This window comes from Miniopterus natalensis, chromosome 11 (assembly GCF_054644295.1).
Source record: "Miniopterus natalensis isolate mMinNat1 chromosome 11, mMinNat1.hap1, whole genome shotgun sequence".
In the NCBI taxonomy this organism is placed as follows: domain Eukaryota; kingdom Metazoa; phylum Chordata; class Mammalia; order Chiroptera; family Miniopteridae; genus Miniopterus; species Miniopterus natalensis.
Genome location: NC_142091.1, coordinates 63,250,059 through 63,275,934, shown reverse-complemented (window position 1 = coordinate 63,275,934; position 25,876 = coordinate 63,250,059). Strand labels below are relative to the sequence as shown.

General features: G+C 36.0%; 1 long non-coding RNA gene across 1 annotated transcript in view; it reads left to right on the top strand.

Moving 5' to 3' along the window:
* LOC148092045 (uncharacterized) overlaps positions 1-25,876 on the top strand; it is a 310,662-nt gene that overhangs the window by 167,384 nt on the left and 117,402 nt on the right. Inside the window, exon 2 of the long non-coding RNA XR_015715315.1 lies at positions 24,845-24,903. This is a non-coding gene — a long non-coding RNA (uncharacterized LOC148092045). The remainder of the gene's footprint in view (positions 1-24,844; positions 24,904-25,876) is intronic.

The window sequence follows — 25,876 nt, the reverse complement described above, 5'->3', positions numbered from 1 at the left end:
CTCTGAAAATACAACTTTTAAGAGGAGCTTTTCCACCACCTCTAGCTCCCTGCCTGCCTGGAGATCATCAAAGCCCATCTATTGTTTCTCGAGCTTTTCTTTCCTTTCCTTTTCCTTTCTTTTTTTCTCTTTTCTCTTGTTCTACTCTCAAAAGCTCCTTAATTTTTTAGTCCCAAATGCACATGTCCACCCTCCAGACCCTTGATTCTTACCTACTTCCCATCCTGCTGACCTCCTGACCTTCACGCTCTGGCCCGCCTTCCTCTGCTGCCAGAACGGATCGAGTGTGAGACTCTGAATGTCATGACCACAGTGATTGCAGAAGCCTCACATTTCCCCTATTCCCCGAGCCATCTATTTGCACACGTAGTGCTAAAACCCATGGGACACTAGTGCATGGTGGCTTGGGAATTTAGTGGTGCGTGGGTGGATTCAGGAGCAGTTCTAATACATTGCTTTCAACTGGTAGTGAGGGTGAAAGGAAGTTCTAAGTCACTGTTCTCCACCTGCTTTCCATCCTGCCTTCACATGTCATCTTAGAACAAAACAATTGATAGTATACCTGATGGACAAATCTACTGAGAGAGAGAGAGATGAGGTAACTAGGTAGCTGATGGTGCACAGAAATTTGAATATATTGACACAAACCAAAGTTCAGAAAAGGGTTAGTTCTGTTTTGTTTGCCCGTTTTATCAGCCCCCATCTTTGTACAAGATGACAGCATGTACTTTTCTTGGAAAAGCAGTGACATTTATTATTAAGTTAACAATCCGAAATGAACAACACTAGTCGAATATAGTGAAATTACTCAGTATGTGGATCCAAACATGATAACAATAGGACTAATGTGCTTATTTTAAAAACAAAGAGAAAAACAAGCTATTGAGTGGATTCAATCAAAGCGGTTGAGTGAGCCCTGCGCCGAGAAAACATATATTCCTGTCTTATTTGTTGCAACTTCTAGGCAAGTTATCTATCTTCCCTGAACCTTGGTTTTTCTCATTTTAAATATTGTGATAAGAAATTCCAAACAGATTTGGAGACTACAGGAGCAAGGGACAACCTGGCAGAACCCGGGAAGGCACCAGCCTCCCCGGGTTCCTGCGTGCGCAGCATGGTTTAGGATTGGGAAAAGAGAGGTGGCCGCACAGCATGGTTTAGGATTGGGAAAGAGAGGTGGCCGAGTTACACACACAGGCAGAGGGTCTGAGAGATACTTGGCACTCCCTGAACTCCAGTTTTAGAAGGAAGGTGGAGCTTAAAAAAATAACAAAAAGAATACTTTGTGTTTCTGTGTTGTGGATTACACCTATGATATTTTTGTACCCGTCATCCAGTTATTGATATGCTGATAAGGTACCTAAAATTATACTCCTTTTGTTTGGCTTTGCTGATTGCATTGCATGCACTCATCACATGACAAGCTTCAATTTGCTGACCACTATTAACCCGGGGCTTCATTCCCTTCTCATTTTTTTTTCCTGTCTCTTTTTTTTTTTTAGTTTATAGAATTTTCTATCTATTAAACCAACATCGTTGATGAAAGAATTTTAAACAAAGACATAGAATCGTTCTTCCAGAATGCCTCCTTTGAATATCAGTGGATGGAAATAAGCTCTTAGACTTAAATGTGAATTACAACAGAAAATAGTCAGGATAGTAACATTTCTTTTTTTTTTTTTAACTTTTTTTTTAATATCTTTATTGATTTCAGAGAGAGGAAGAGAGAGAGGCAGAAACATCAATGATGAGAGAGTCATTGATCAAGCCCACAACCCAGGCATATGCCCTGACCGGAAATCGAACCCTGATCGCCTGGATCCTAGGTCGATGCTCAACCCCTGAGCCATGCCCGGCCGGGCAGGATAGTAACATTTCAAGGAGGATACATAGCTAAAGGGAAAAAATACAAACTATAATAAAAATCCTTGTTTCTTTGAGTGCATAAGGTAGACTGTATCTTCTAAACTGCAGGTTAAATCAGGTGCCAATGGCCAGTGATTTAATCACCTATACCTATGTGATGAAGTCTCTAGAAAAACCAAAAAAGTTGGGGGTTTAAGAGCTTCTGAGTTTGTGAATACATACATGTGCAGGGAGAAAGCATGTAAACCCACTCCCTTCCCACATATTCTGCCCTATGTACCTCTTCCAGCTGCCTGTTTCTAAGTTATGCCCTTTTATAATAAACCAGAAATCTAATAAGTAAAATGTTTCTTGGAATTCTGTAAGCTGCTCTAGTCAATTAATCAAACCCATGTTGGAGGGTCATTGGAACCTCCAATCTATGGTAGTTCAGTTAAAAGCATAGGTAACAAACTGGACTTGTGATTGGCACGTTAAAATGTATACATAAAAATTTGTATGCTTATACAAAGGAATAATACATTGCACTAAAAAGAACAAAATTCTGCCGGGCATGGCTCAGCGGTTGAGCGTCGACCTAGGATCCAGGCGATCGAGGTTCAATTCCCTGTCAGGGCACATGCCCGGGTTGTGGGCTCGATCAATGACTCTCTCATCATTGATGTTTCTGTCTCTCTCTCTCCCTCTCCTTTCCTCTCTCTGAAATCAGGAAAGATATATTTAAAAAAAAAACAACACAAAAAAACCCAAAATTCTATTACATATAAAACTATGGCTGAATTTTAGAAACAAAATATTGAGCAACAGATGCAGGACATGAAAAGAGATATACTGCATGATGCTATTTATATGGAGTTTAAGAAATACAACATCAACCTTATCTAAATGGAAATCCAATGTGTGATTAATTCTGAGGGGACATTTGAGTGGAGAGAAGCCACAGAAATTTTCTGGGGTGTGGGAAATTGCACTGATGGTTACATGGATACATATATATGTAAAAATTAGTTGAACTGTACTCTTAAAATCTGTGCAGCTTATTTTAATTGTACTTCAATAAAAATAAAACATTTTAACAGGTGCATCCATACCTGCTCTTATTGGAAGGAGCTCTAAAATAATACATTGCAGAATTTAAAATTTTCTTGTGTGAATTTATGGTATTTGCTAGGTAAACAAAAGGATAGTATATACATACATACACACATGCACTTAATTATATTTGATTTGTATATATGTGTGTGCATGTTTGTATATGTATGAGTAGTGTATTTGTATACCATTATATGTTTTTCTTGAAAAAATAAACAAAATCTTTCTTTTGTGGGTGGTTATTGTGGGCACAGAGAAGCTGGGGATAAGGGAGAGGGAAGACTGTCTTTGCCTTTTGTTTTATATTTTTCTGAAATTTATTTTTTTATAATCTGAACATATTTATGACATTTAATTTTGAAAAAATTACAACCAAAAATCTTAGGAGTACAGTTATAGAGCGTTTTTGTCTTCTTTTACTTTTCTATATTGTATATATCTAATATAAGTTATAAAACATAATGTATAATTTTCTATTTAAACTTATCACTATAGTTGTTGCTGTTATTATTATTATTATTATTGCTTTGCACCAGGCTACATCCTTGTCTGCCAGGTATTTGCAAAGAAACCCCTAAAGTGAGTCTTCTGGTGGCTGGGATAAGGCATTGGGTGAGCTTTCCCTTCTCCATTCTGGAGTATTAATTACTAATGCTTTATACTTTCATAATTAATTAGTTTTACTTAATTTAATAGGCCACCCAGCATCTATCTGGCAAATATTTGGTGAATGTCACCTCTCCATTTGCTGCTAAATTGAACAAAATGTTCTCTCATTTTATTGAATTGCTCATTAGCTCCCATCTCTCAGATATGATAGTGACAGAAGCAAAATAGTTCCAATTGAAAAGATGTGTGCACAGTTTTCAGCCCACATCACAGTATTCATAAAACATTTGTCAGGTTATTTATAAAAAACATATTTATGCAGATATACTACAATAGGATTTTTACATTTTAACATATTAATCATGGATAATATATTTTAGCAGATTTGTCATGTGAAACTTTGTAAGGTATAGTATTGCATTACTTCCATGGAATTAGAAATTTTGAGTGAAATTCTAGGCGTGGTTATGGTAAGAAGTTTGGGCTTGGTGTTAAATTTTATTTAGAGAAAGCAATGATATATAAAAGCATGATGCAAAAAAATATTGCAAGAAGAAAAATTTTAAATATTTTTTATGTTTATCAATAGAAGATTATTAATTAGAAAAGTGAAAATTGGGCCATTCACAGCTGAAATGTCAAACAAAGTTTTAAAAGAATGAAGTCATTTATATTTACTTTACAATATGCTTTTATGGAGCAGACAACCTTTCCAGCTGATGTTCAAAAATGATAACGTAAAACAGTGTGTATGTGTGTGGGTGTGTGTATTTAAATGCTTCTGTGAGTTTATGTGAAAAGACTGAGAGAAAAAAATCAAAGGGTAACTAATGGCTACCACTGGAGAGGACAGTAAGGTTGGGAAGTGAAAGACTTGGAAGGGAAAATGGGCTATCACTCTTAAATCCATTCATTTGCATGGTGTTTGAATTATTTCACAGTAAGCAAACACTCATGCGATATATTTGTTATGAAAACAAGCAAAAATGAAATCTTACAGATGATTTATGATTTCCTAAGCTATTACTGCAAAGAAATAAGAGCCTGCCTCTATTGAAATAAAACCTCAAACTGACAATCCTTATCTGTCACATACTGTCAAGATAGTCTCCCACACAGCCACTTTAAAATCCATTTTGAAAACACACCAAGATGTTCAGTTTTTAAAAATAAATATGTGATCTTCCCCAGTTTGAGAGAAATGATCCAGTGGCCCCGAATCTGAGATGTAGTGCTGGTGTTTTTGCAGAGCTCTCTCTTATTTCTGAAGGCTCTCCTTCCTGTGTAACAACGCAAGTCACTTATCCTGTTTTGGTAGCTGTTTACAGCACCTGGCTGGAGTGGAGATGGCTTGAGAGTAAAATGTGCCCTTTAGGTGAGGTGTCTTGAGAGTAAAATGTGCCCTGGAGAAGCGGTGAGAATGGTCCTCCATGGAATGACCATTTCCTTGAGCCGGCTGAAAGCAGAGGGCTTGAACCTTCCAATAAGAGTGCTCGCCTGTAAAGACAGCCCATTTGGTCAGCAAGAACATCCAGTGGCTGCTGTCTTCAATGACCTGCCTTTCATTCTCTGAACTACATTGTCTGAATGAAACTACAGCAATCAAATGCCTGTTGCTGGGAAGCTTGACTGAAGTGTAGCGTGGAACCCCTAAATGGAAAGTGAAGTAGAATGAATGAGGCCAGTCGAAAGGTAGGGTACAACCAATGAAAGCCATGTGAAGGAAGGAAGACATCCTAGACATCTGATTCAGTGTATAGTATTCCCCCCTAAAGTATTTCTCTAGGGCCAATCATAAATACAATGCTCTTTCCTGCACTATTGTAGGAAGTCACCATGAAAGAAAAGGAATCTAGACTGGGAAGGTGATGTTTACAACAAAGGGCCTCCGGGTCATAGCAGAAAAGCTGGACCCGCTCATTGGGTTGGGAGTCTCACTGGACCCAGGCTTGCTGTGTAAAAAAAATCTTAAGCATTTACATGTGAATTAAAAGACCTTTACAATGGATCAATCACATTATAAAGTATGAGCTCCTAATTCCCTCTCGCATCCCTTTCTGAATCCATCTTTTAGTATTTTCCTTTATTTCCAAAAATAAAGCATCTAATTCTAGTATCTGTATCTGGCAGGGAGAGAAAAAAGGGATAGATTTCTAACTTGAGTGGGATCACAGTGTCCCCTCTGTCAGATACAGTTATGTCGCACAGAGCTTCACTTCCAATTAGAAGTAAGAATGCCCTGCTCTTGAAAGCAAGACATATATATATATATATTAAGCGGCTTTGATGAAACTGTCATGCTCCAAAAGTCACACACTACCCTGGAGATGCAGGTAATATTAACAATAAGAACAAGTCTTCATTGGTAAAGAAAGAAATTCTCTTGGACAAGTGCAAAAGGGGGCTAAAAGGTGTTCAAATGATTCGGTAGCCAAACGACCTTAGCGATGTTTTATTCATTTATTTTTTGGTTGTTTTTCATCACAGCCAAGTTTGCCTCTAAAAAGAGGCCTAACCATTACTTCCTAATTTTTACTGAGAGAGAAAATGAATCTTTCAAGTTTTCTGATGTTTTCCATATATCCAGAAGTGCCTTTGATGTTAAGTGTATTTGCTTAGGTACCAGAACAATCCAGATTTTTCCAAAAAGGACACTATTAGCTGAGACAGATGACTGTGCACCTAAAGAAGGGGAGTCAGTTTCAATGATCGTTGGTACAATATACCCACTTAAAAATGTATTGACTCCACATAACAAAATGGGCTCATTCGGATGTTACTGTCTCACTAATGTCACAGGCTTACTCAGAAATGACCCGTCAGTGTTTGGTCTGCTTGGGTGTTGCAACCGATGAATTTTTATCTTCTTGTGAAATCAACTTCCCATTACAGATAACTTCTTTTTTTCTTTTCTTTCGCCCCATAATTAATAAAAATTGTCTTCTTGTCCTCAAGGGGGTGATCTCTTTAGTGGTTGTTAGCTTCCCACGTTTCTTTGTCGCAACAGTTTTCCCCGCCTTTAGATATTTGCTAGAAACCAAATGTAAATAATAGGAACTGATTAATTTATCTCTTAGAAATGGCATTTTCTGGCAGTCTTCTTTAAGTTCTTGAATATATTTCACGGTTCTTTGGACTCTATCATTTTTTGGCTATTTCCTTTTACTCACATCTCTCTCTGTCTCTCTCTGTCTCTCTCTTCCCCCATTATATTTACACATCACACACATACTTCTTTTTTCTTCCTTAAACTTTTTAGAATTATTTTGTCTAAAGTAATAACAATACAAAAATTAATAACAATGGCTTCAACAATATTAGAGCTGGATAAATTAGAAAGCCATGTACTTGTAGTTCCTTACTGTATTGCAAAGACTCTTGTTAACCATTACGTCCATCTGTGCTCTTAGCTGGAGTATAAGGAACTTATTGAAACTACCTAATTAAGCAAAGGACATTGGCCTCCCTTATCAGAGGATTTCCTTCCTTCCTTCCTTCCTTCCTTCCTTCCTTCCTTCCTTCCTTCCTTCCTTCCTTCCTTCCTTCCTTCCTCCCTCCCTCCCTCCCTCCCTCCCTCCTTTCTCTCCCTCTCTCTCTTTCTTTCTTTCTTTCTTTCTTGCTTTCTTGCTTTCTTGCTTTCTTTTTCTTTCTTTCTTTCTTTCTTTCTTTCTTTCTTTCTTTCTTTCTTGCTTTCTTGCTTTCTTGCTTTCTTGCTTTCTTGCTTTCTTGCTTTCTTGCTTTCTTGCTTTCTTGCTTTCTTTCTTTCTTTTTCTTTCTTTCTTTCTTGCTTTCTTGCTTTCTTGCTTTCTTTCTTTCTTTCTTTCTTTTTCTTTCTTTCTTTCTCTTTCTTTCTTTCTTTCTTTCTTTCTTTCTTTCTTTCTTTCTTTCTTTCTTTCTTTCTTTCTTTCTTTCTTTCTTTCTCTCTCTCTCTCTCTCTCTCTTTCTTTCTTTCTTTCTTTCTTTCTTTCTTTCTTTCTTTCTTCTTTCTCCTCTCTCTCTCTCTCTCTCTCTCTCTCTCTCTCTCTCTCTCTCTATTTTTCTTTGGAGCTCCTGATGGAAGATACTGGACCTAGACAACTCAGTACTTGGCTTGAAGCTTCAGCATCAGGGATATCCTTTTCTGTTACTGCCAATCAGGCACCTTCCATTAAAGCCTTACCCAATTAGGTTTTCTTTAAAAATTAAAGTTATTATATACACAATGATTGCTTACTGTTCGCTGTTCCAATACTTAGCTTCCAACATCTTGTTTATACCTTCACCGTATGTTAGTCATGAGATACTGATCTCCCATTCTGAAGAGCTTTTGCAGGAAAGATGCACATGCATTTTTACATTTAAAGTGGTCTGACTTAAAAGACTAATTAGCAATGCCATTTTTGTGTAAGAATTAACATATCCATTATTTTATTAACTGGCTTGAATATCAATGCACTCCTACAACACAAGGCATATCTCTGAAGTATTGTTCTAACATTTCAGGTTGGTCTCTGACAGGCAGGCAGAATTAATGTGTCAGGTTTTACATGATTGGAAATAAAAAATTTGGGTCTTAAAATGTTTGAATTGGGCAAAAGTGCTGGTTTATTTTGAGAGTAAATCTTACCTGCTTATAATTATGTATACCCATTTGATGGGGTAAAATAAATATCCTTTGGCCAAGTACAGTGATGTGGGATGTGTTCGATGTGTTCATTGAAATGTTTGGTTTCAGAAGCTCCCAGGCACACAAAAGAATTCATTCTATAATTTGACAATAGGACATTTGGGGAGATAAACTTACCTTTGGCAAAGGATGCTTCCAGGCAAGGGTATATATTACTCAGAGTCCATAAAATTGGGTTGAGACATGGAAACTCAAAAAAGTTTTATTCTAGACAGCCTTACTGAAATGATCAAGCCTAAATGAGGTTTTGTTTGCATGTGTAAAATCTGGACCAGTGCTGCTAGAGTGATCTTCTTTGTGATAGAAATATTTTAATCTGCTCTTACCAGACTATAGGGGCCTGTGTCTGCAAGCATCAAATGCCAATAAGACAGAACAGGAGTTTGCAGCAAGCAAAGGGAAAATTAATTAGTTGAGGAAGTGGCCCAGGCCCAGAGACACACGTGAGTTAATGCCCAAAGACCTGGTTCCCATATGGCTTCCAGGTGACTTATATAGAGAAAATCATGAATCAAGGTGACTAAGGAAGTTAGGGTCAGGGTCAGGGTCATGGTGGCTATTGACTGGTCAGCACTAGGGTAGGGGGTAGTTAATCTGTGCATCTGGTCCTGTTCTCAGTCAAGGCATCACTTTGTCTGATTTTACCTCTTTTCTGGGCCTTGAGCTGAAACACAACTGAGGCCTAGGTATTATGTCTAGTTTGACTGAAATTCTGTCTCTGTGGTCAATAGATGCAAACCTTTGTTTCTAAGATTATTTGATGTTGACCAGAACCTCATTGTTTCAAGGGCTTAGTGATTAAGGCAGTGAACATACAAGGGAGAGGAAAGAGAGTGAGTCAGAGTTCTGGATGAGGCCTATTTGAATCAAGAGAAAAGGAGAAAAGGACAATTTAAAGAAATGAAGTTTCTACATGGGTACACTGCCATCACTTAGAATTAAAATATATTGTTAACAGGTGTAGGGGTTAGACTTTGAAATCAGGACATGTGTTGAAAATAAGGTTTTTGTGGTGTTTTTTAAGGATGTCTGTATTAATATGTACCTGGAACCTATTGATTAGTTATTAGTGACCTGATAAAGTCAGCTAGCTAGTAATACCTCTACCTTACACCAGACCCTAAAGCCGTTATTAGTATCTTCTTACCTTTGCCCTCTGCCCAAAACGCTACTAATATTCTACCAAGGTAGGATCTCAGTTTTGCTTTATCAACAGTTTATTTTTTTAGTTTTTCCATAGAGTCAGCATTTGATAATTTAAAAATGTTTAAAATAATCACATTATAAAATAAAATTCTATTATCACGTAGAAGTGTTATTTTACTCTTATAAAATCAGCTGTTTCAGATTTACTTAAATATAGATTTATTGTATATTACTCTTGTATACATATAAAAATGAAAACTAAGTGAAGTAAATAGGATAATATATTCTTAAATCTCTTCACATTGATACGTCCAGTTTTCAGACGTGTAAAACTATAAGTAATGCACCTCTTAGATTAAAAAAAAAGTCTGCCTGAAACTCTCAGTTGAAAATCTGTCTCTTAGTGATGACATTAATTAATCTTATAAAAGCCCCCAGAAGAGATCCTTCTTTGCTTCAGTCAAAAAAACTCAATCAGGCTGACAGAGCCTTGAATCTAGGACAGGATGGTCTTATCTGAAGGATTCCTGATGGTGGGGCCCGTGTTCTCTAAAGCCTTTCACAGAACTGACCTGTTCAGTTCTCAAAACTGTGAGACTTTGTGATATCCCATCATGCTTCCCTTATCCTATTAACTCCTAGGAGATCAAGTAAAAGTATGTTTTGCTCTAACCTGCAATAGCTCCTTTAACAGTCAGGAACTAAGAGAACTAAGGAAGAAGCAATAGTAAGTACATAGGCTTGAATGACTTTTTTCATGTAAATCATGACCTTATAACATGACACTAAACAGAAGAGGTTTTGCAGGAGTATTTGGAGAACAAAGGCATTAAAGGAAATGTGAATTTTTCACCTTTCTCCTGGCCCTTCCATAAAAATACTTTCAAATAATATTTTAACTTTTTCCTTAGCATTAAGCATGTAAAGAGCTTTGGGGGGTACAGGATGTCTAAATAAACCCCCTCAGTCTTAGGATTCAGTGATGGCCTGTTCAATACTGCTTCTGGGAAGATGATTGCATCATGAGTCAGAAGTGATCACAAGGTGTGACTACAAAAACATAGGGCAGTGGTTACCTTTTAAAGAATGCAGATATTACCCAGAAATAGGCCGAATACCTTTCACAACTGTGTATTTTGAAATATGTATGTAGTCTATTTTTGAGCATTTTGTTTTATAGGGGTTATGCTTTGATCTTTGGATTCATCAGGTCTGAGCCACTAGGCAGAGACAGAAAGTAGAAATTTCAGTACCATCGCTCCTCTCCCAGGAAGAATAAACTGTAACACTGCAGAAAAGAGGGGAGATGAAAATCAATGCATTTTCCGCAAAAGAGATGATAAACGTTTTCTGTGTAGGCCTTGAAAGTACACCATATTCCCTTTTTAAATACCATCATGGAAGAATGTAGAAAACTGAGGAAAAGAGAGGGTTATTTATAGGGCTCTTTTGCCTACCATAGGAGTTTCCCTTAAAAGCAGTTGTGGGAGTTTCCTCCCCTTGAAGGCCTTCAAGAGAGAAGTAAAAATCTTCATACTCAAAATGTGTATGTTTTTCTGGAAGTGCAAACAAAAAAATATATCTTGTAGAGAGAGAAGTATCCACAGGTCCAGGGAAATTACTGACCTGGAAGCCACAAAATATTATCTGGTTCCCCTCTTTAGACCTAAGTTATCCATAGAAAATGCAATAGGGAGGAAAGAAGCCAGCAGCCAAGAGGGAGAGGCAAAGAGAACATAATAAATATAACCCGGCTGGAATGGATTCCAAAAGAGGGCGATGATCCCTGAGAGGAGAAAGAAACAGCAGCACATGGTGAAACAAAGAGCAAGGGGAAGGGAAGACAAATGCCCATAAGGAAGACTAAAAGAGAGTTCAAAGGCATAAGGATTTGTGGGCAAGGGAGTGGAGCCCCCAAAAATCTATAACTGAAATAGGTAGGTGCAGACGATGGTGACATGCTCTCTAGTCACCGTAAGAAAGGACAAAAAAGACCGTAGACCAAGTTAAAGAGGGCGTGAGAGAACACCTGAGACAACGAACTTCCTTAGAGGACTGGAATAGACTCATTTTTGTCTGAGCTGCCTGTTCCTCCTTGGAACCTATTCCTCTGCCTTCTAAAATTAACAAGTTTTATCCTACTCATTGAGTTTGGGGTTGATGCCACCTCTCCTACATCCCCTAAAGTGGTGCAGCCCTGGCCAATGTAAGCCCTCTGTGTCCCTGGAGGCATCCAGCTACTCAGGATTCATATATGACTCAAGCCAAGGAAGTCAGGGGTCTCCAAAGGCCTTTACCTGAAACATTGCATATCACACCATTGGTCAACATTACATTAGCCACTTGGAGAGTATGTGTGTGAACAATGGGGGGAAAAAAAGACAGGGATCTGATATCATTATTTGTGAACTTTCATTCATACCTATGCTGATCCCACTCAGGGAATTCAGTAATGTGAGCTAATCCATCCTTGTTCACCCAGCCTGAGATACCATGGATTCCGTTACTGTGTTTGTAGGGGGAGGTGTACTGCCTTAATCAATGACATTTTGTGATTAATGATAAAATATATTGATGAGAAAACTAAGTCTGCTTTACTAAAGGTCAATTAAATAATGGACATTTTATTTTCCTCTTTAGGACTGCACTCCAGAATTCATATTTTGTTTTAATGTTTACCATCTAAAAAAAGTCTCATTTAGTACTATCTCTATACCCATATCCATCCTTCCTCCAATTGTGTTTATACACACACACACGCACACACACACACACCCTCCCTTCTCAGAATTGCCTACATAAAGCTTCTTCAATTAAGTACCTATTTACTTTATATCCACTCTAGCCTGGCCAGTCTTGGCTCAGAGGTTGAACATCAACCTAGGACCCAGACGATCAGGGTTCGATTTCTGGTCAGGGCACATGCCCAGGTTGCGGGCTCGATCAATGACTCTCTCCTCATTGATGTTTCTATCTCTTTCTCTCCCTCTCCTTTCCCCTCTCTAAAATCAATAAATATATATTAAATATATATATATATATATATGTGTGTGTGTGTGTATATATATATATATATATATATATATATATATATATCTATCTCCACTCCAATCTAAGTTACGTCATCACAACTCAACCAAAATAACCTCATGAACACAACAGCAACAGCACCTACTGTGTTAACAAACCAATCGTTTCCTAATCAGGTTCTCCTCTTAACCTCTCAGGAGCACTTGAAATCATTTTTCATATTTTCCTGAGGAGCAAACTCTCATATTGAACTTTCTATATTCTAAGAACTTTAAACATATTAGTTCATTTAATCCTCACAAGTCTCTGAGGTTGGTAAGATTGTCATCACTATTTTACAGAAAAAGAAATTATCCCAAAGAGAGTAAGTGATTTTCCCATGACCAGCCACATAATTGGTGGAAATTAGATTAGAACCTGGATATTTTGATCAAAGTCTGTCCTCTTAATCTCTACATTATGCTTTCCTCTCATTTAACTTATACTAACTTTCTAGACACATTTTATGCTAGTTACTGGCATGTTATCATTTCCTGATTTTTATCAGATATTCTCTGTTTCTTTTGTTGGTCACCCTTTTCTGCACTTGGTTTCTAAATTTTGGTGTGCTCCAGAGTTCAACTTTAGAAAGTGAACAATTTACTATTGATACCCAAATCTGTCACCATCTCTCCAGTCTCCCAGAGTGTCACAGTCATCTTCTGGTTGAAGTATATCATCATAAATATAACCTGTCTATGAGTCCAAACCCACAGGCCCCAATTAAATAAAATATATGAAGCATAACATGTCCCTTCCATAGGTTTCTTCACTTTTTTTTTTTTTTTTTTAATAACATCATCACCCATCAAGGATTTTAAGCTAAAAAACTTGGAGTTACCTTTGTTTATTTCCTGATTCTCATCTTTCACAGGCAAGTCATTAACCCCTGTTGGATCTACCTCTAAAATATAAATAGCCAGGCTCCCTTATTCTTTAGCTCTAGTACTACTTCCCGGCTGGTTAGCACCAGACTCCTCACCAGTCTCTTTGCTTCTATGCTTGTCTCTCAACAGTACATTCTCCTCCTAGTAGCCGATGATTTTGGAAACGAAAATCAAACAGGTTACCCACCACTGCTGCAACAAGCTGTTCAGTGGATCCCTTTGCATTTGGAGTAAGTATCAAACTATACGAGGCTTGTTCATGTCCTACCTTCTTCCTGTCTTACCGCCTTTGCTGTTCACTTCATTTCAGCCCTAATAGTTGTTGTTGACTTTTAAATATGTCAAACAGGTTCTATAGTTAGTTTTTACACTTTCTATTTTCCTCCCTGAATGGCCTTTACTCACCTCTCCGGTCCCGGCTCAAAGGCTCCGTCCTCAGAGGCGCTTTCTGCCACGTCCTAATTGCTCTTTATCACGGAAACCTGCTAATTTTCTCCTCGGCACCACCGCACTTTGCCATTACACTGTTTATCCGTAGTTATTCAGTCTCTATCTTTTAACACAAGAATGCAGGCTCCATGGGGGCAGACCTTGTCTATCTTTTCCATAACTTTATCTCTTGTACTTAGAATAACACCCACCATAAAAATAATTGCTTTTTAATGAATGCATGAATAAAAATGATTTTATAAAGTTGATCTAATTAATTTTCACAATAGGCCTCTGAGACAGAAACTGAGGTTCTGAGAATTTTTTTTAAAAATTTACTTATGTATTTATTTATTTTGACAAGGCACAGATCTCGTGAGGGTTGAAGTTATTACAACTCTAAACCTGGATGACTTTTCTTATCCACTTAATAAATTGGTTCCCAGTTGAGATATGTATTTTAAATCTGTTTAAACAGATAACCTGGCAGCTTAATAAGGAGAAATTGTGAGACTGCAGAATATGTGCAACCTAAGTGTTCCGGTTTCCTGTGGTGTCGCCTAGTTTTAAATATCCAAAAAAGAAGAAAAACAAAAGCAGAACCTCATGTCCAGTGTCCTAGGTGGCTGCAGAAATAAACATAATAGTAACAATAATATTAATAATAGTTGACACATACATAGGTTGACCGAGTACCAAGCATTATTCTAAGAACTATGTGTGTTTAAATACTCATGTAACTTATATCCAGTCCCCCTTACCTACTTTATGAATTAAACTCCATCATAGGTATGTATGTATAGGGAAAAACGTAGTGTATATAGGGTTCAGTACTATCCACAATTTCAGGCATCCACTGGGTGTCCTGGCACATTTCCCTCATGGATAAGGGAGACTACTGGGCATTCTTTAGAAACTTAGCTTCATCCAGAGTACTTTAGTTGCAAGTTCAAAAATTAACTCTAGTTTTTTAAGAATAGTCAAGAGACCAAAAAATCACAGTCTAAATAGGAGGAGGGCAAATGGGAGGTGGGAAGCCTTGTGTAGCAAGAATCATAACCAAAGTCGGGGACAATCTAGTCTGCATTCCGGCACTGCCATTGCAGTGATGATCAATCCCCTCCCCCATGTTGCTGCACAAAACTTAGAGTTGCTGGGGAGCTCATATGGTTTGCTCACCTTGAGCCTAGGTAAAGAATCTCCACACTACTTTCCACCAAAATTACAGAAAAGAGATCAGAAATCCAAGGAAGGGTGTGAATTGGGGTTGAGTTTCTTCACCTGTAAAATCAGGTTTGTAATAATAGTTAGCTAAGAGCATTCCCAATAATGGTAAAAGTAAACAGGAATATGACATATAATGTGGCTGAATCTGTATCAGTTTATGCAAAAATGGAATGTTTAAATTTGATAGCAAAGAAATAGTCATTTTATGAGAGCAAAATATGGAAGAGAGAAAATTTAATGAATCACATGTGCTAGAGTTTGGCCTTGCCTCTGGTGTGTAGGCCCGACTTTAAATCAAAGAATGATATAAATCCAGGGGGATTTGATTACCACAACCTAATATGCTAGATCTGGAGATCTTGTGTCAAGCTATTATTCATGAGCTTATTACTTCCAAAACTGACTTGAGTGCCTCCCTTCATCAAATGGAAAAAGAATGTCAAAACACATAAGGTCACCATTACAAAAAGGGATTCTACTGGCACATACCAAGTCTTTTTGCTTGGCAATGGCAAAATACATGATCCTGTGATAGAGAAAGAAAATCTGCTTGTTTGTCTTCGAGCTTATATGGATATATATGGTCACAGCTTGACTCTGAAATCATTTCTGGACCTCATTCAAAATCTCAAGTAGGAATAAATGTCACTCAGTGCTGAAATACTGAAAAAGTGATTCAATTCAGTGTTTACAGATGGTCCCCAATTTATGGTGGTTCGACTTACAATTTTTCAACTTTATGATGGTGCAAGTGCTATACACATTCAGAAGAAACCGTCCTTTGTATTTTGGTCTTTCCTTGGGCTAGCGTTAGACAGTAGGGATACTCTCTTTGATGCTGGACAGTAGCCCTGAGCCGTAGCTCCTAGTCAGGCATTTGATCCCAAGGCTGAACAACTAATTTTTTACAGTGTGTTCATTGTGTTCAATGATTTTGCCCAACTGTAGGCTAATGAAAGTGTTCTGAGCATGTTTAAGATAGGCAAGGGTGAGCTATGTTATTCTGTAGCTTAGGAGAATTAAATGTGTTTTGATTTACAACATTTTCAATTTATGATGGGTTTATCAGGAGGTAACCCCATCATAAATTGAGGGACATCTGTATTTATAAACATGACAGGATATATTTATATGCATATGTCCCCTAAAAAATTATCAAAGATGTAGTCATTTCAACTATGATACATTACCATTCACTTAAATTGTTATAATAGGGGAGTAATATCACATAATAAGATTTGCAAAAATAAATATAGATTTTCTAATTGAAAATCTTCAGATTATATCTCAAAAATGTATTGGAAACCTTTATTTCATTCTAATATGAAAATTGGAAGTTGGATAGTATGCTCTTTTCAAAGATTGCTCTTTCAATTCATTGTTTCTACTCATTCCAAAATATTTTATTGTAATTTTCTAATTCATTCATCAGACTACAAAATAATAGAAACCCAGGAAAACTGTTGGATAATGTCTTGATATCAAGATATATGAATCATTAGTATTGATAAGCCATTTGCAAGCCTGTTTCTGTGTTTTTTAGAAGCTACTAGTTACTCACACCTATGGTTAACATTGCTTTCCAGCAATAGGTCTCTTCTCATGCTCTGCAATGTGAGTACATATATATGGTCATGATCTAAAAGTAAGGAAGGGAGACTTGGTAAAAAGCAGAAAGTCTAAAAGTATGATATATTCTGTTTATTCTTTCCAGTTCATATTTATTTTAAGTGATATCCAGATAAGTCAATATTCTTAGATCAGAGAAAAGTTGCCAGTTGAGTCCGAGAAATCAGTCCCTAAGACAAATAAATCCTTCAACATTTATTGAATGCTGCATTTAAAAATATGCATCTGGTTAATTGCTCTTCTATAGACTTGGATAGAATATTCTATATTGTGAAGATAAGTTATACACAGCAATGTAAAACAAATTTTATTGTATTTGATTCATTTTATTGTAAAGAATTTATTTTATAATTGAAATATAACAATTTCAGTGTTATTATTGGAAGTTAGGCTTTATCAGAGAAATAAGCAAAAGTAAATTCTCAAATTTCTTCTTAGAGAAAAGGAAAATACAATTAGGTACCTAGTCTCCTACTGCAAAATCAAAATGCTGCAGTCTAGGGAAGCTCTTAGCTTGGTAACATGTATGGGAAACACCCTCCACCTTCAGTTTCCTTAAATGATCCAGGTGAAGTATGGCAGAATCCTAGGTTTGCTGACATCCTTTCTTTGTTCAGTATAGATCTATCAGTATGCTGGCACACATGTGGACTTTTGACTTCAGAGGTACTGAAACAAAAATTAGTGGTTATCATAAATAATCCTCCCCTGACGTATAAGGCTGGGCCGTCAAGTGCACTGGCAGTGTGAGGCGCATCAAACAGGAGACACACCAAAATGGCAGGAAAGGAAAGCAAGCGAGAAAAAGAACATGAATTAACGTGATGCCAGTAAGTCTGGTGGAGCTTCCCCAAGTACTGAATAAGTCTCTCAGGCCTCTGCTGAGCAATATTCTCAGCGTAATATTTTATGGGAGCTCAGATTTCCAATGAAACTATAGCTCCAAGAGTTTCTCTTCCTATATCCCTTTGGCTTCTTCTCTCAACTCTTACTAATAATGTAAATAATCTTGAACATTTTTGTCTATAGTAAGCTGGAATTTTTCTGCATCATTTTAATCCATATAATTCACCAGATCATATAGTTTGTTATTGTACTTAATTTATAGATGAGGAAATTAAAACTTAGAAAGCTTTAGTGATTTGTCCAAAGCCCTGTAGCAGTTAGGTTGTGGAGACTGTATTCAGGGCTTCTGCTGCAACACACCCTGTTATCCTGCCTTCCTTCACCAGGGCATGTTCCTTTTCCCTCTGAAGTCCAGGATTGGAAGGGTTGGAAGGAAGGCTCTCAGAACACAGCATGAGATTCACTCCTGATGAACCATGTTAATTTGGACCTTTGCAAACATTTTGTGCACATCGTGTGAAAATAATGCACAACTTACAGTCGGAAGCTCAACGTCTGTCCCTCCAACACTTACTAACAGTATTGCTTTGGGCAAAGTTTCTTGCTATTCTGAAGTCTAGATTTCCATATTCGTAATACAATAATAATAATACTCATCTTAAATAGTATTTAAACATAGTGTTAAATGAAATTGAGTATGAAAAATCTTTATAAACCTATAAATTGCTTGATATAACCTATCAAGTAGACCATGGTCTATGACTGCTTGGATCTCTGTCCATATACAGGGTGAAAGAAAAATTGACTCCGTGTACTCACTCTTAAAAGAAAACAAAGGTTGCATCTTACGTGCTGTATCAGGAGAGTTCTTAATAGCTTATCATTAAAAAATAGGGGAAAAACCCTCCAGTGAGACATCATACTTATAAATCCTTCCCAAACCTTAAATTATTTGGCTTAAGGCAAGTGAAATATAATTCTTCAATATAATGTACCCTGAACTTGTATTTCCCTGATGTGTGACACAGCATTTGGCATAGACTCCCTGAGTGTTTGCGGATCAACCTTTGTGAACTATCCAAGCGTTTGGCACCCATTTTTATTGAGTTCTCTATTTTTATTGATTTTTAGATTTTATATAAGACAAATATATACTTTATAATATATAAATATATATGCTATTTATAAAATGTATCTATCATATATTTATGATTTCTGATATGAGAGCCATGTTTTCTCTCTTTTGTCATATTTTTGTAGTACAAATATTTTTCTCTCAGTCTGTGCTTGTCTTTTTACATGTATCTTTTGATAAAAGTTCTTAGTGCTGTTGAAGTCAATTCATTTTTTATTATTTGCACTTTTGTGTCATTAGCAGTCTTTACCTATCTATAGGTCATCGAAATAATTGTTTTAGAAGCTTTATAAATTTAACTTTTACATTTAGGTCTATAATTCATCTCATAGATTTTTATCTTGTGTATATGAGAAAGTGTTCAGGGTTTTTTTTTTTTTTTTCCATATATACTCCTAGTAGTTCCAGAACCATTAGAAGTCCAATGTTTCTCTTTTACCCAGCAGAATCCCTCTGCCTATGGCAGCCTCACTTCTCTGTTAATGTGCAGGGTCAACCCCTGCCCACCACCCATCCTCTAGGACAACCACAAAAGATCTCTGTTCCTCCAGAGAGGAATCATTGCTCTCTGCAATTTAGTTCTTTTATACATCATTGTGTGTCCAATTCTCTGAAATCTTTAAAATAACAAACATTTCGCTACGCATTTTTGTTAGTTTAGTTGTTACAATGAAATTAATATTTAACATGCATTAATACATCCTTTGAAAGTTTTATTTTTAGTATTTTCCCAGTGTTTTAGAAGACTGCAGTAAGGTGTCAGGCTGTCTAGTCCACCATATCACTGGAAGCAGAAAGCCATCTCATTCCCTGATATCATGGTTATATGTACCCCTGCTCACCACCTTGTGCCCTGGCCCTTGAAAACCGAGACCTTCAATAGGTGACCTTACAGCACCTGGGGTATTGTCTGGACATTGGTGACTTAAAGATCATAATACATATGTCTAGTTTCCTTAAGTTCTTTTTTTATTTTGTAGGGGACATAAAATTACTCATATCCTTTACTCCTAGGAAAAGTAATCCAAGTAATAGCTTGAACCTAGAGATGGCTTATGTGTGGTTCCAAAATTACCTTCCATCTAATTTTCCAGAAAGGTAAAAACAAAGTATTATCCAGTGAACTAAATTCTCAGCAGGGGAACAAAATTTTAAGCTGGTTGCCATGGTAATTCCATTCCTGTATGCAATTCTCACTCAACTTAGCTTGATGGCATTTGGACTGAGTAATGAAATGGAAGGAAAGGACTGATGATTTTTCTGGCTTCGAAAATATCCACAATTACCAGTGTACATATTTTGCTCTTTCCTTTTACCCCCCCCCTTATTTCTTTTCTTTCTCCAAAGGCTACTAGATATAGATATATGACATCTGTCTGTCTGTCTGAATATTTATCTGTTACCATGGGTTGTTGCTTTCCAGAGGTGAGATACTGTCATATGTATTAGAGAAATGTGTCACAGATGGTTATAGTTATGGTATGTGTGCAAATATGAGAAAACCAAAGGACCACTCAAAACTACTTCGAAGAACACTGAAACAATGTTGGTGTTCAATGCACATTAAATAATAATGAGAGGAGGCTTGAAGGTGACATTCTTTTCATCCAGTTTACAGAGACAAGTTTGTACTTGGAATAGAATATGATGAAACTTTAATAATTTAATAACTTTGTAAAGAAAGAATTTACCTACCTCTAGACTTCTTTCTCACTCCTTGACGTCTCCTATGGTACTTTCAGAAAATGTATGCTTATTTTAATGTTCAAATGTGTTCTAAGATGATTCTCTGCAGACCGTAGCGAGCGTGTTTGCTGTGAATCTCTGCAGTGGGGTGAGTTCCCAGGAGGAAGTGGAGGGTAGGGCCTCATGGCAACCTTTCTTTGCCCACACATATGTGCATTTCTTGCTGCTCTTGAGGTCAACACAAAAAATAAGGGCGATGGTAAACTTTACTGCTGTGAGTAAGTAGATCAAGTGGGAAGCAGAGTTTGTCACAATCTTACCATCCCAACTCATCAGGGATTTGTGAAACCTGATAATCTTGCTACTGAAAAGCTTGCTTTCTTAGCTGTAGTAGTCTGTACATATATGAGGTGGTAAAGCAAAATAAACCTTTCTGTGCACCTGCTCCTGGAGGAAACGATATGCATTATCATCTGTTTTTGTCTAAGGAAATTGAGCATCATCTCTATAAAAAGTTGTATACTAAAATTTTTGCATTACTAATATACTGAAATCATGAAAGCAGAAACCTGTTGTTGAGGACAGATGCTCTATTTCCCATAAAGAGAAACTAATGCCCCGTATTGGTTTCATGGGCTTCTCATGGCTAGAGAGAGTTTTTAGCTCTATAAATTAATACACTATATAGAGAATGTATTCTATATAAGTTAATTAAGCTATATAATAAATTAAGATATATAAATTCAGTGTCAGTAATAAAAGAAAAGGAGACAAGTTTATGTTATTGTATTTTTTTTAAGTATACATTGGCTATTTTTAAAGTGATGGACACTATATTAGATGAAAAAACCAAGATGTCTAAAAAATGTTTTCTGCCCTGAGGGATCTCGTTTGGCAAGTAGAAAGTTTTATCAAAACTATAACATAATCTTATAGGCAACTGGACCCATAGTTTTTTGTTTGTTTTTCTGGTTAGTGTTATTTATGTTCTATGTGAGAAAAATTTGTCTAATTTAAAGTCACAAGGATTTTCTCCTATATTTTCTTCTAGAATTTATATAATTTTAGTTCTTAAATTTAGGTACATAATCTATTTCATATATAATTATAAAATATATATTTATCATATATTTATTTCATATTTCTATTTCATACATAGAAAATTTATACACACATTTTCATATATATATATAAATTTCATATATAATTATATTCCATATATAATTATAAAATATATATTTATCATATATTTATTTCATATTTCTATTTCATACATAGAAAATTTATACACACATTTTCATATATATATATATATATAAATTTATTCTTATAGCACTTAAAAAAACAAAAGCTCCACAACTTCTCAACTAATGACCAAACCCTAGAGGATAAGTTCTGTAAGAAGAAACACTTCTGTATCTTAGCACATCACAGGTATAAAGCTTTTTAAACCAAATGTTAATAAAATTGTTCACACTTTCAAATACATATATACATGTCAGGGCTTGGTTTTTTTGCATATGAATATACAACTATTTCAACATCATTTTTTGAAAGGATTACACTTTCCCCATTGAATTATTTTGGCACCTTTTGCAAAACTCAATTGAGTGTCTATGCAGGGAACTCAGCTTTTGGATATCCAGGCTCCTCCACTGGGCCACAGAAGTCTAATGCATGCCTGGCTGCCTATGATCTGAATGGCATTTTTATCATTTGGTATATTTAATAAAGGATTTTATACCCAAGGCATGAGAGGGGGCTTTATACTTAAGCAATGTAAGTCTGAGATTGTATCTGTTGCCAGTGGGGAAAAGGTTGGCGGTAGAGCAGGTAATTGTTTGTACTTTTGAAAAATAATTGAATTTGTCACCATGATATCTTGGAATTCAAAGGTTAAAAGACTTTAAATTATGTTTGATCACCAAGCCAATAGTCACTTGTTCATCGCCATGGGGTGCTGATCATGCTGGGTGGCCATCTGGCCTTAATTATCAATGCCAGAAAACAGAGACTTGGCAGGGCTGAAGCTAAGAGCAGTTTAGTTATAGTAGAAGGCAAACTACGTATTTTCTCCTCAGTTTTAAGCCATGAATTATAGAGTTTAACTATAGAACTCAGACTGGGAAAGTAAAGAAATGTTTTATATTTTTATATCAACTTTGACTTCTCAACTGAGATATTTAAACCACTTAGAGCTTATATACTGAAATGTAAACTGCATTAGGGTCTGGTTTTTGTCTATTTTCTCAAATTTTAAAAATCAGTCCTTCCAAAGTTGCATATGCATGGTATAAATTTCTCATTTGAATGCAAATGAAAATAGTCTTTATTCTGTCTTGAGGCATTACTTCAGTATCAAAGTATATTATTAAGGTCTTATTTTTAAATTTTCACAGAAGAGTTCTGCAATTCTAGATCAACTCAATTGGAATTTGATCCAAAAGTATTAGTTAAGTTGTACTGATTAAAAATTTGGATACTGCAGCATTTTACTCTACATACTATAGCAGCCTAACATTAAAGAGGCCACGACCACCTGGCCAGTGTTGGCTCCGTGGTTGAGTATCAACCTATGGACCAGGTGGTCACGGTTTGATTCCCGGTCAAGGCACATGCCCAGGTTGTGGGCTTGATCCCCAGTGGGTGGGGTGTGCATGAAGCAGCTGACCAATGACTGTCTCATCGTTGATGTTTCTCTCTCTCTCTCCCTCTCCCTTCCTCTCTCTGAAATAAATTAAAACGTATTAAAAAAAAAGCCATAATCAGTTGCTTGAAAATAAATTGGAATGCATGCCCTTGGTGTCTGTCACAAAACTCAAGGCCATCTTCAAAGCCAACAATAAAATTTAACCCTTTTTCTACCGTGGATTTTCCAAGCTCTTTAAGGAAAACTTAGATCCTTAGATAGTCTTCATCTGTTCAGAAAACTCTAGGTGTTCCCCACAGTCAATGAAACACAATCTGAACTTCTGAGATTGTCATTCAGATCTCTCTATGATCTGGCATTTCATACTTATTCTCTCAATCCAACCTTTATATAGCTCACATATTAAGAACCTTAAAAATGTATTGGGGTCCTATTGCCAGCCAGCTGTTTCCCTAACTCAATGTCAATACATGCCTAGTCATACTTTTCTGACTTGTGTGACTACATCTTAAAGTACCAAATCGTAGAAGACTAAGCTCAAATGGAAACTGACCCCAAAATTAATAGTTTGTTGTTTGTTTCACCAGCAAGTGCTCTATCTCAGTATTTATTTTATTTATTTATTTACAGTATTTATTTTATTTTATCTTATAGTATTTATTTTATTCAGGCTTGACATATCCATTTGTATATACATTAATTATTATACAGTTTTCTTGAGAGTAGGTACCTATTGCAAGTTTTGTAGAATAATAAAAAATAAATAAATTATTTCATCATTTTCCAACTTGAAAATTCCACACTGGGAGTGTTCTAGACACTGCTTCAAACCTAACTCATGGATCTTTCTCATTTGACTCAATCACTTCTGAACCTGACAGTCTCCTATTTTAATAACTCAGTATTAAGCTCTTCTAAATGAAGTGTACACACTCACCAGAATCTGATCTGAATAACATCCGGCGAGGCTTCATGAGTGACTCAGTTTCACTGTCAGGCTCCATACTCTTAAGTCTCACTACAATAAAAATGATTCTCATAAAACACTGCACAGGGCTGTGACTGGTAGCATAGCATTTCTAATCAAGCTCACTCTTTCCAAGTGCTACTCTCCCTGAAGTGTGTAAACCTAAACATGTTGTCCTCTTTTTCCAAACACAGACTATAGGCTCAAGTACAACTTTGTAGATGTACTTCAGGTGATATTTCTATCTGCAAATTAAAATTTTGTTATTGTTGTTACTATAGTCAGATCCTCAGTAATTATTAATCTAAGAGCAGAGAGGATGGATAGCATCACAAGTGCCAACTCTTGCCAAGGTTATGCATGTGCCTTAGGTTTTAATAGTTGGAATGAGGAGTTTGATTTTAATTGTTTAATTTGCAGCCAATACACATAAGGCTAAAAGGTTTTTGCACAAGTATTCTTGGAGTCAGTTGTCATAAAAGAGGTGAATATTAAGCACCCTGAAAAAGAAAATTTAAATAGTGGTGGCAATTTTAGGTATTTTGTTATTTACAATACTTGAAGAGAAGTTCTTTATTATAGAAAATGTATCATGAACATGTGAAAAGCACATGGAAATCCTAGTACTCAGGGATGTTCATTAATGATAGATAGCCTCTGGTTTAAAATGTAAAAAATAACTCTCCTCTTTGAAGATTAAAAAACAACAACTTTGCTTTTGAGTGGCCCTTAACAATTCCTTTTTAAAATAAATAAGTAAAAAATCATAGATGTTTAAAACTTAAAACCTTTTGACATTCAGTTAAAAGTAGTCTTCGTGAGAAGAGAGGGAAGACTAGGGAGAAGATGGTAGGGATTTTAGTGAAGTGCTAAGCAAATAAGATGATTTTTCTAATAAATAATAGAGCAAGTCAAGCTGATCCCTGAACTTTTTTTGCAGCCCCCAAGACTTGGTCACCAATGCCCTGGAAAGAACAGAAGGGTCAAAGGATGTTCAAGGTAAGTGTTTGTATGTTTGTTTATTTGTTTATTGCCAGATATTGTCTTCTCGACAACATTTCAGAATTTACAAATTACTTGAGACAAAATTAAAGACTTAAAAAGATTGTTCCTGATATTTATATGCAGCTGGCAGTTAATTGATATCATTATTTATTGGCTAACTGACTATACAATTTGTAGAATTTCTACTTTGATCAAAATAATATAAAAATTCTAATGGTTGAATTAGACCAAAAAATATAATTCTACCCAGGCACATAATTCTTATTCATGATATCCTTATGGGAAGGTATTTCTATGGCATATTACATTTTTAATGAAAATGTGAGGATAGAGTTGCTCTGATAAAAAGTAACTTTGAGTCATGACATAGAATAATTAAGGGAATTTGAGTTTTAAAAATTCTCATCTTCACTTAACATTCCATATTGAACATTTCCTCAAGGAAATAGATTTACCTTAATATTTTTATTATTAATATTGGAAATTTACTTTTCTCAATGTTTATAATTAAAAATATACTTCAAATAAATCTTGTTTTTTTTAAAAAAAATTTATCTTGAACATGTAAAAAAAACCCTCTCATTTAAATGAGATAGGTACACAAATGTGTACCTATCAAATGAGATGTGTACTAGCATCCCCATTTTGTTGATTGGGATCATCAACTGATGTTCAAAATATTTAAGCAAATAGAAAGTGCTTAATAGCTTATTCGATATATAAAATATAAGAATGAAAACTTGATATATAAATGAGTGAAGACATGATATATAAATGAGTGAATGAATGCATATGTAAGACTGCTCAGTGACCCACCTAGTACATAATGGAATTAAATTTGGTTTGAATCTGTATGACTACAGTGAGCATAGATTGTCCTTAAAAAAAATCTTATCTATAGTCAGAGTTGCTTGAAGTAGCAGAATGTAGTAATTTGGAACATATATACTAACTGATACCTCAATTC